Source organism: Anomaloglossus baeobatrachus, chromosome 3, assembly GCF_048569485.1.
Source record: "Anomaloglossus baeobatrachus isolate aAnoBae1 chromosome 3, aAnoBae1.hap1, whole genome shotgun sequence".
Classification (NCBI taxonomy): domain Eukaryota; kingdom Metazoa; phylum Chordata; class Amphibia; order Anura; family Aromobatidae; genus Anomaloglossus; species Anomaloglossus baeobatrachus.
This window is the reverse complement of record NC_134355.1, coordinates 678998753-679010781: the sequence shown is the minus strand read 5'-3', so window position 1 is coordinate 679010781 and position 12029 is coordinate 678998753. Positions and strand designations below refer to the sequence as shown.

Genomic DNA, 12029 nt, shown 5'->3' with positions numbered 1-12029 from the left:
GCCTGACATACTTCTACTACAAGGCATTTGCGGATCGACTTACCCCCTATTTAGTTAAATTATTTAATAGCTTCCTCACGGGCTCCCCTATACCCACAAGTATGTTACATTCATATATTACGCTTATACCCAAACCTGGGAAGGATGCTATGGAATGTGCCAACTATAGGCCCATAGCACTCCTTAATGCTGATTTGAAAATCTTCACTAAACTACTAGCTCTACGCCTTTCAGTTCTACTTCCTCACCTAATACATAAAGACCAGGTGGGTTTTGTCCCATGTAGACAGGGAGGGGACAATACTAGGAAGATCATTGACTTAGTAGAGGTTGTTAATAAGACAGAGAATGAAGCACTCCTTCTTAGTTTGGATGCGGAGAAGGCGTTTGACCGTCTGGGGTGGCCATTCATGTTCGAAACATTGCATCAATTTGGAATTTCAGGTCCATTTATTACTGCCCTGAAAAGTATATTCATGCCCCTCAGCTTCGGTCAAGCTTCCTTATGCCACATCTCAACCCTTTCAAATACACAACGGCACTCGTCAGGGATGCCCTTTGTCCCCCCTTCTCTTTGTCATGTGCATTGAACCATTGGCTGCTGCTATTCGCAATGACCCTAATATACATGGAGTAATGGTACGAGATAAGGAGTTTAAGCTATCTCTATATGTGGATGATGTCCTATTGATCTTGTCCCAACCACATATCACCCTCCCGAATTTGCATTCCTTGTTACTACAATTTGGAAGGTTGTCAGGGTATAAGGTCAATCAGAACAAAACGGAAGCTCTGCCTCTTAATATTCCACAGGTGTGGGTCTCCTCCTTACAGGGAAACTACAACTATAAATGGAAAAACATATCCTTGACATACCTTGGGATACAATTAACATCTAAGTATAAGCTTTTGTATCAGCAGAACTATCCTAGTTTATTTACTGAGATAAAAAGCCTCCTGCTCAATTGGAACAAGCTCCCATTGTCTCTGTTTGGAAGAATCTCTGCAGTCAAAATGTCTGTTCTGCCAAAGCTCCTTTACCTGTTTGAGAGCCTTCCGGTGTGTGTACCATACAAAGAATTGCGCAAAATTCAGTCTAGTATACTTCAATTTGTTTGGGCCCATAAGAGACATAGACTCAAGAAAACAACATTATTTGACAGTAAACTGAGAGGAGGCCTGGGGGTCCCTGATATTACTAAGTACTATTGGGCAGCACACTTACGTCACATCCCTGCATGGTCTAATCGCAGTGCCTTCTCTAGATGGATGGAAATAGGGTGTATTGGGGCTAGCCATAACTTCTCTAACTCCTACCTTTGGGGCACCTCATCTAATAAGCCTGATCCACATACCCTGGGCCCTATAGCCTTTACGAAGAGGATATGGGACTGTTGTGTCAAGAAGTTTCCACTTAAATCTGAACACTCTCCATTGACTTCTTTTCTTTTTAATCCCAGAATGCCGGACGGTATGCAGGGTACAGCGACTAAAACGTGGTTTGACAGGAAACTCTTTTGCTTTGCTGACATAGTAGACGCACACTCCAGAGTCCTTCTCCCATACGCCACCATAGCTGCTAAATTTAATCTCCCAGGCAATTCCCAATATCGGTATTTACAAGTTAGACACTTGATGCATTCCCTTTTTACCTCATTAGAAGTCTCTATCCCTACACTTTTTGAGAGATTGTGCAGAGCTGGGGCCTCTACTAAAGGCCTCATCTCCGATATATATCGTATTTTAATGGCTCCGTGCCCAGAAGACAAGCCAAAGCATACATATATGAGGAAATGGGAAGATTTCCTTGGTGAGTCCATTCCCTTGTGTATGTGGAAGCGGATCTGGGATACAGCCTCTAAGACATCTTCATGCTATGTCTATAAGGAAAATCAGTATAAATTACTTATGTATTGGTATCACACCCCATCACTACTACATAAACTAAACCCAGCTATACCTGACAATTGTTGGAGGTGTGGAGCCACAGGAGGAGACATACCGCACATATTCTGGGTATGCCCCAATATCCAGTGTTTCTGGAGGTTGGTGCAATCTCTTATTTATAAAGTAACTAACCTTCGGATTCCCCTGGATCCTAAATTCTATTTATTAAATATACCACTTGCTCAGCTGGTGAAAAGAGTGAAGCGGTTACTATTACACAAGACCACAGCAGCTAGATGTCTAATTGCCCGTAACTGGAGGTTGGCCCATCCACCCTCACTTACAGATCTCCAATCTCGGATCCAAGATGTGAGAAGGATGGAGTATTTATCTGCCCTGTCAAATAACACAGTAGATCTTTTTGAGAGTGTTTGGTCACTTTGGGATACTTATTGGGCCAACAAAGAATAACAGTGAAGTACGGCCTTGATGGAAGCCTGATATGCTCACCCTCCCAAATCCATCCCCCCTCCCTTATGTTTCCCTGTCTAGTATTGTATTGTTTGTCTTGTCATATTCCCTGTTTTCAGTGTATTAGTGGATAATATGGATACTGATTTCTGGTTTACAGTTATTAACAAGCTTGTGAGACATATCCATGCATCCATGTATTTTTTTTTTGTATCTGTTCTAAAAACTTAATAAAACATTCAGTTATAAAAAAAACAATTTGGAATAACGTTTGGAACTCCATTCTATGTCTGAACTGGGTGCAAAAAACCTAAAAAACATCACTATGGGGAGATAAGGTATGCACACCAGTGACTATGGAAGGGGAATACATGGAATAGCAGAAACTGCTGTGTGAATACTGACATGAAAAATTCAATAGCTATTTGTAAGAATGAAATGTGAAAAATGGAACCTGCATTACTGCCATGAATATATGAATAAAGAGAAATTTAGCTACTGAATTGATCAATGCAATAGAGCCTCAACACTACGCCAAAGTATTTCTCTACGTTGGGGTCCCTAGCTTGTGTGTGTCCTCTCATGCAGTTAAAAAAACTTACCGTGTATGGGAGGCTGAGACCCAGGCTATATATACGATGTGGATTGGCAATAGGTGTGTATGGGGAGGGTTCACAAACGAAAAACTACTAACATTAAGGAATAACGTTTGGAACTCCATTCTATGTCTGAACTGGGTGCAAAAAACCTAAAAAACATCACTATGGGGAGATAAGGTATGCACACCAGTGACTATGGAAGGGGAATACATGGAATAGCAGAAACTGCTGTGTGAATACTGACATGAAAAATTCAATAGCTATTTGTAAGAATGAAATGTGAAAAATGGAACCTGCATTACTGCCATGAATATATGAATAAAGAGAAATTTAGCTACTGAATTGATCAATGCAATAGAGCCCCAACACTACGCCAAAGTATTTCTCTACGTTGGGGTCCCTAGCTTGTGTGTATTCACACAGCAGTTTCTGCTATTCCATGTATTCCCCTTCCATAGTCACTGGTGTGCATACCTTATCTCCCCATAGTGATGTTTTTTAGGTTTTTTGCACCCAGTTCAGACATAGAATGGAGTTCCAAACGTTATTCCTTAATGTTAGTAGTTTTTCGTTTGTGAACCCTCCCCATACACACCTATTGCCAATCCACATCGTATATATAGCCTGGGTCTCAGCCTCCCATACACGGTAAGTTTTTTTAACTGCATGAGAGGACACACACAAGCTAGGGACCCCAACGTAGAGAAATACTTTGGCGTAGTGTTGGGGCTCTATTGCATTGATCAATTCAGTAGCTAAATTTCTCTTTATTCATATATTCATGGCAGTAATGCAGGTTCCATTTTTCACATTTCATTCTTACAAATAGCTATTGAATTTTTCATGTCAGTATTCACACAGCAGTTTCTGCTATTCCATGTATTCCCCTTCCATAGTCACTGGTGTGCATACCTTATCTCCCCATAAAAAAAACAATGACCTCCTATACAGGTCGCTCATCCTTACTGCATCGTTGGTAAGGTCTGACTGTGTGACATCTCACCAGTGACCTCCCAGCGATCCTTATCAGGTCACATCATTTTCGGGAACTCTGGTACGTCAACTGTGACGGGGGCTTTACACAAAGACAAAATGGAGTGTATATTTAACAAAATGAATTCTGCTCTCATTCAAGCATTACACAAATGAATGAATAAAGCGTACAACTTGGTTATAAAAAAATGTCTCCCCATCAAAAATTTAAAAAAAAAAAAAAGTGTAAAAAGATGAATAATTTATAAATGATCCATTATAAAAAGTACACAACCATAATGACATAAAATTAACTCTTTATTATCAGATCGTAAAAGTCTATTAATATTTACTAAAACAGACATTCTATTCATGACTATGGCTTCAATCCTGTGTGAATTCTCTCATGTTTAACAAGATCTGATTTCTGAGCAAAACATTTCACACATTTTGAACATGAATATTGCTTCTCTCCTGTGTGAATTCTCAAATGTTTAACAAGATCTGATTTCGAAGCAAAACATTTCCCACATTCTGAACATGAATATGGCTTCACTCCTGTGTGAATTCTCTCATGTGTAATGAGATCTGATTTCTGAGCAAAACATTTCTCACATTCTGAACATGAATATGGCTTTACTCCTGTGTGAATTCTCTCATGTTTAACAAGATCTGATTTCTGAGCAAAACATTTCCCACATTCTGAACATGAATATGGCTTCACTCCTGTGTGAATTATTTCATGTGTAATAAGATGTGATTTCCGAGCAAAACATTTCCCACATTCTAAACATGAATATGGCTTCTCTCCTGTGTGAATTCTCTCATGTTTAACAAGATCTGATTTCCAAGCAAAACATTTCTCACATTTTGAACATGAATATGGCTTCTCTCCTGTGTGAATTATTTCATGTGTAATAAGATGTGATTTCCGAGCAAAACATTTCCCACATTCTAAACATGAATATGGCTTCGCTTCTTTGTTACTTTCACTTCCCTTAGCATTCTGTGTGGAACTCCTGGTACGGTCATCTGCCATAAATAAAATTTAAGTTATAAGCTTTTAATAATATAACCTCAAACATACACAGGCACACATAAATCCATATAAATTCCAAAGTGTGTAGTGCTCTACTTTAAAAGGCCTATGTGACAGAAAATACCCAAAACAACATCATTTTAAAAACTGCGCCCTTCGAAGTGCTCAAAATGACATTCAATAAAACATATCTACAAAAGCATATCCAGTGGCACTCAATAATATAAGGATACTTTGGCATTGCATTACTGCTGTAGAAATATTATAAAAAAGGGATTAATACATAGGTAATGAGAAAAATTAGTAAAACGACATAGGCATTGCATTACTGCTTTAGAGATATTTACAAAGTGAGATTAGTTTATGTATTGACCAATCCATGTGGGCCCGATAACCTTGACAAGCACCTGACCAAGCACTCTGCCCTATAGCCAGGGTGTGTCCACCATCTTATTTAGCCAGGAAGCAGACATGCAGATTTTTAATCACACATAGAGGCATTTAAGGTTAGGTTCCCAATATAATATCACCTTGTCGAGGTGATCGGGCTCACATGAATTGGCCAAGACATAAGCTAAGAAGCTCTCTTTGCAAATATCTCTAAAGCAGTAATGCAATGCCTATGTCTTTTTACTCATTTTTCACATTAGCTATGTATTTATTATTTTTTTTTACTATTCCTACAGCAGTAATGCAATGCCAAAGTACACTTGAGATGCGGCACAGAAATTAAAGCAATGTGGAAGGAAAAAAAAAAACGTTTTAATTTTTCCCACAAAAGTGTTGCTTTAACCACAAATTTTCATTTTCCCAAGGGTAAGAAGAGAAAATGGACCATATAATTCTGTTGTGCAATTTCTCATGTGTACGCCAATACCCCAGGGCTCGGAAGGGAAGGCGCACCATTTGACTATTGGAGAACAAAATTAGCTGAACTAGAGGATGCCATGTCACGTTTGTAAAGCCCTTGATGTGCCTAAACAGTGAACACCCCACAAATTATCTAATTTTTAAATCTACACCACTGAAGGAAGGTATCTAGGTGTGGAGATCATAGGAGTACCCTTATATAGGGCAAAGGGTCTTTAGCAGACCCCCAGCTATTATGGCGACCCATATGCACCCAATGATAAATGCTGATGGGGGTGTTGGATATGTGGAACATTGTACCCCATCAGCTGCGAGCTGCGAATGCTGCTGTCAAAGATCAAAACGTTAACAGCAGTGGGTGAAGCTTACCTCCACTGAATAACTCAGACATCTTCTGCTGGCAATAATGGAGACTCAGCTTCCGAGCCCGCAAGAAGCAATAGGATGTAATAATACTTTAGATATTGAGAAGGGGTTAAAGAAAACCTGGCAGCTACAAAAACTATTTACCTGCAGATATAGTGGTAATCTGAGTACCCAGCATTTAAATTATATCTATCTGGTTTATTAGAACAGTGTGCGACGCTAGTCACTGCATGGACAAGCCGTGAGGCAGGGTTGTTAAACGTTCCGTGAGTCAGATCTGGGGTCAGAATATCAGGAGGATAGCGGATATGGGCAAATGGATTGTCAGAGGAGGTCCAAAGTCTGGCAGCTATAGATCAGAGCAGAGATAACCAAGCCCCACATTCACAGGGAGCCGCTGTGACGTCGGACTCTGTTCAGAAGCAACCTGAAATTAGTTACTCAGCTTCAGCTGAGTGTTTTACACTTTTTTCCATTCAGCTGTCTTCTCCCCATTTAAGGTTTGAGATATTACTTGTTACTGCAGATGATACCTTCAATTTCTGCTCCTGTGATTCCAGTCTTTGTGGCGATCCTTTGTGGGGTTTGCATCTCCACTCCCGGTGGGGGGAGGGGGGCGTTAGATCAGGGTTTGGACAGGAGTTAGTGTTACGCTGGCAGTCCAGACCTGGATACCATCAAGCCTACTCCTGGGATAAGGGACAGCACAAAGACCCTAGTCTGAGGGCCTATTTCGGCTGGTCCATTCTCCAGTTACCCCGACACCTCCGTGATACCCTGGTTTTGGGACTAACTACTCAGCTGATTAACTGATCGATCACTCAGAACAGGGAACCCCTGAAGAAACCAAACAACTCCCAGTTTCAGATTGGACAGTTGAGCTGTTGCTCAACAAACTAACAGCTTGGCACAGCCCTGATTCCATAGAGAGGCAAAATTGTCACTCACTGCGCCCAAGACAGGGTAGAGATTGTGACACAGTGCCTGCAAGGAGAAAATGCAGTTACATTCTCCCAGCAGCTGCTCACTTTCAGCCTCTCCTACTGTGCTGGTGACTGCAACAGTCACCACTCACTACATAATGGGTGCACAGTAATCAACCCTCTTGTTCCTTGGCTGACAGCCTGTGAGCGGTAAGTGTTACTGTTTCCCGCACTGCATCGGTGACTGTATACGAGCGGCAGCAGGGAAAATGTAACTTTATTTTCTCCTTGCAGCTGGGAATGTGACTGTTCTCTTTGTTATTTAATGGTGACTCTTCACTGAGGAGGGTTACCTGTGGAAAGGTCTCTACTCCGTTCATCACTCCGCACATCCATTTCTCCTTTTTCCATTGTGTCTGCAGCGTTCTGCATATTTTTTCCCTGAATTTCAAAGCTGTAAAATAAATAATGTAAAAGTCACGGACAGAAAGAAAAGTCATGTGGAAGGTTCTAGATTGGTGCTTCTGCTACCAGAGCCGTGTGGCCCCTGTGAACAATCGATGCATGGCCTCTACGCCTCCTATATCCCCCGTGCTGCCCCAGAGTCAGTTCAGCAGGGATAGAAGCAGGCGTGGCAGGAGCCACTTAGTGTGCTACATTATGACATTGGGATTTCCTTCATTGTTTTGTCTTCACAATTTCGACGCCCTCATGCTTATTTTTCCGTCATTTGAGAATTGGTCTAGTCAACAATGTTGTTTTTTTTAAAGCTTTCTTTTTGAGGTACATTAGTTTTATTCAATTTTTTTTCCTTTAAAGGAGTTGTCCGACATAAGCGCAAAAATGTTTTGTAAGCTATTCTGTGCTGTATTGTCATATAAGGCTACATTGCGCACGATGCAGTTTTTTTCTGCACCCAAACTGCAACCAAAACTGCACCTTGTCAGAGTGAGCCTGGAAATGTCCCAAAAACGCTTGCAATGTAGGTGCGTTTTTAGTGCGTTTTTTGAAGGAGAAACGAAATATGATAGGAAAGGACAACGGATAGATAGCTAGAATACATGATAGCTAGATAATAAGAACATATAGATTAGATACTAAGAAAGAACAGAATACATAGAAAGAAATAACAATATAGCCAGCTTGGTTAGCTGTTTTTTTATTGTTGGGGGGGGGGGGCTGGGGGTAAAAAAATAACATGGGGTCCCCCCCATTTTTCATATCCAGTACAGGAACAGCAGCAGCTGCAACCCTCAGCTGTCTGCTGTACCTTGGCTAGTTATGAAAAATAGAGGGGATCCCCCCCTATTTGTTTTAAATTATTTGATTTATTAATAAAAAAATAAAAATTAAAAAAAAATTACTTGGGATCCCCTCATTTTTCAAATACCAGCCAAGGTGCAGCAGATAACTGGGGGCTGATATTATTAGGGTGGAAAGGGCTATTATTATTTGGCCCTTTCCAGCCTAACAATAGCAGCCCACAGCCGCCCTAGAAGTGGCATATCCAAAAGATGCACGAATTCTGGCACTGGATCCGGCTCTTCCGTTGCCCTGGTACGGTGGCTATTGGGGAAATAAGGGGTTAATGGCAGACCATAGCTGCCACTAAGCCCTAGGTTAGTGATGTTATGCATCTATGAAACACCCCACATCACATCAAAACAGCCCAAAAAATCCTTTTTTGAAATAAAATAAAAAGCCCCTTCCTTTCACCACTTTATTAATCCCCAAAACACCCCTCGAGGTCCGAAGAAATCCACACGAGGTCCCACGATGCTTCCAGCTCTGCTACATCCCTGTCCTGTCACAGCCAGCGGTCATACAGCATGGCTGCCAGCTGTGAGTGTGGACAGAGCCGCAACGATCAGAATGAACTAGGGTGAATCCTTGATGTCACAGCTACGGCTCCCGCAGTACGGCGGGTGTCGCAGCAATGACATCAAGCCTGATGTCCTCCAGCTGTCACAGCAAACCACCCGAGTGTCAGCGGTGCCATCACTCAGGTTTTTGCTGTCACAGTTTGAGTTCTCCACCGTTGATAGAGCGACTCTCTTCAGTGCTGTACGATGTAGACACGCCCACCGCGGCTGTGATTGGTTGCAGTCAGACAGCTGTCACTCAGCATGGGGGCTCGTCTGACTGCAACCAATCACAGACGGGGGAGGAGTCAATATGTATGAGGCTAATGAGCGGGTCCGAAAGAAGATGAGAGGTGGGGGAGCAGTGTGACAGCCGTGATCGGTGAGTATGTACTGCTTGGGGAGAAAGAGAGAGCGCAAACCGACATGTCAAATTCACTCCAGCATTGATTTTGTCATTCTGGAACTTAGTTGGTGAGCTGCGTTTCTGTTGACAAAAACGCAGGTAAAACGCATGCAAAATGCATGCCAACCGCACCAATTTGATAGCATGCATTTTTTCTTTGCCTTTTTGATGCCCTCATTGATTTCAACGGGTGACAAAAACGCAAGAAAGAATGAACATGCTGCATCTTTTGTGTCACAAACTTTTGACAAAAAAACCCCCGCTGACAACTAAACTGCAAGGTGCACATTACAAATCTGACTTCTCATAGACTTTGCTGGGAAGTCAGAGGTCAGAAAGTTCTGACAACAAAACTGCACCAAAAATCGCGGCAAAAACTGCAGCGTGCGCATGTAGCCTAAATCACCCACACATTTTTTTTTTGTTTTCTAACTTTTGTTCCTCTTGAATAATCCCTTCATTCTCTGCAGACAGGTTATTTACCTGCAGCTCAACCAAACATGAAAACTTCCTATGCCGAAACTCACAGCCAGAGCTGGCCCCACCCGGCCTCACTGTCCAGCCCCGCCCTCTTCCCACCCTCTGCACACTCATTAGGCTATGTTCACATTTCCGCTATTTAGTATCCGTCACAATCCACCGCTCTGATAAACAACTCAATCCGTTTGGCGGATTCCGTTGTTTCCCATAGACTTGTATGAGCGACGGATTGTGACTGATGCCATTGCGTTGCATCCGCCGCGCGACTGATCAGTTGTGGAACGACTGACCGTCAGGCGGCAGGAACGCAGCATGTCACGTTTTTTGAGCAGCGGAATCCTTTTGATTTCACTGCGCATGCTCATCTCTTGTGTTTATTCAAATCAATGTGTCTCTCTCGGAGGCCGAACGATCAGCTGATCTCCCGGCATCCGCCTTCTGTGAGCGATCAGCTGATCTCCCGGCAGCCGCCTTCTGTGAGCGATCAGCTGATCTCCCGGCAGCCGCCTTCTGTGAGCGATCAGCTGATCACCCGGCGGCCAGCTTCTGTGAGCGATCAGCTGATCATTCATAATAGCTGGTTAAACAGTAAAAAAAAAAAAAAAAACCCACGGATCGTTGTTTTGCAGAATCAGTCACGTCAGTTGTGCCACTATCTGCAATGCATCCGTTGCATCAGTCACACAACTGATTGCGACGGATGCAAAACAACGGAAGCGTGAACATAGCCTTAGCTGTCAGTATTCGGCCCAGCACTGAGCTGTTATCACTCTAGCATTGGAAATAACAGCCCCACACGGGGCTCTGCACCCCCCACCCACACACACAGGGCTCTGCAGGCTGCATACACACAGGGCTCTGCACCCCCCCACACATATCGGGCTCTACACACCCCCACACATCAGGCTCTGCAGGCTGCATACACATGGGGCTCTGCACCCCCCCTACACATCGAGCTCTGCACCCCCCCTACACATCGAGCTCTGCACCCCCGCAACCCCCCACATGGTGCTCAGCATCCGCACCCCCACCGTGTAGGGAATACACACTTATCTCTCCTTGGTCCCCGCTGCTGCTCGTCGTTCGCCCGCTGTCTGTGCTCGGGACATATCAGCACAGTAGTGATGTCACCGCTGTCCTGAACTGTCAGAGCAGACAGCGAGACAGTGATGAGAAGCAGCGAGGTGCTGCCTGTCATCTGTGCTTTCAAATGTATTAACATCTGTGATACCGATACATTTGAACGTGCAATCCTGAGCAGGAGGCCTGGTGCTGGCGGTGACCGCACGGTAGCTGCTGCTAGGCCTCTCCCCCCCCAGCTCACGGGCCCACAGCAGTGGAAGGGGAGAGGATGGAGTGTGGGGAGGGTGCGGTGGAAAGGGGGCGGGCACACCACGCACTGTACCTGCCCAGCAGGGCGGCTACATGACGTCGGCTGTGATGCCCGTCGACAAGGCAGAACATAAGCTCCTGCACTTGTTGTCGTGACATCACAGGAAGCAGCAAAATCATGGCAGTAGCGGTCACATGACAGCAGGGCAGGTAGGCAGTTACTGTCTACTTACCTGCCCTAATGTAGCCCAATAGTGTAATTACAAAAAAAAAAAGGCGAAATAAGCCGGATAACCCCTTTAAGAGGGTGGACAGAGTCATACATAGAAATCACGGGACCCCATAGCGGACGTTCTAATTGGTACCCCCTCCCCCAAAAAATAAAAATGTAATTTATATTCAACTGGGTCATATAAGAACCTCTCAACTTTACAGCCCTTACAAAGTAATTTTCCTCCTAATGAAGTCCATTCATTCCCCTTTCATTTCTCCAATAATGTATAATGCCAACAAAAGTGTCCCACAAGCACTGTATGATACCTCCACAGGGACTTCCTCCACATCACCATCCACACCAGGGCTGAGGAGTCGGTAAGAAAAACCTCCGACTGCTCAATTTCACTGATTCCAACTCTGACTCCACATCTCCTTTATACAGTTAAAACCAGAAGTTTCCATCCACTATCTATACAGACACATCTGCAGGTTTTTCCCTCCGCTCTCTATACAGACATCTGCAGGTTTTTCCCTCCGCTCTCTATACAGACACATCTGGGAGGTTTTTCCCTCCGCTCTCTATACAGACACATCTGGAGGTTCTTC

At 43.5% G+C, this 12029-nt stretch overlaps 1 long non-coding RNA gene across 1 annotated transcript in view; it reads right to left on the bottom strand.

Moving 5' to 3' along the window:
• Positions 1–7561: 7561 nt before the first annotated feature.
• Positions 7562–12029, bottom strand: part of LOC142297050 (uncharacterized) — a 23239-nt gene continuing 18771 nt past the window's right edge. The window contains exon 3 of the long non-coding RNA XR_012751727.1: positions 7562–7581. This is a non-coding gene — a long non-coding RNA (uncharacterized LOC142297050). The remainder of the gene's footprint in view (positions 7582–12029) is intronic.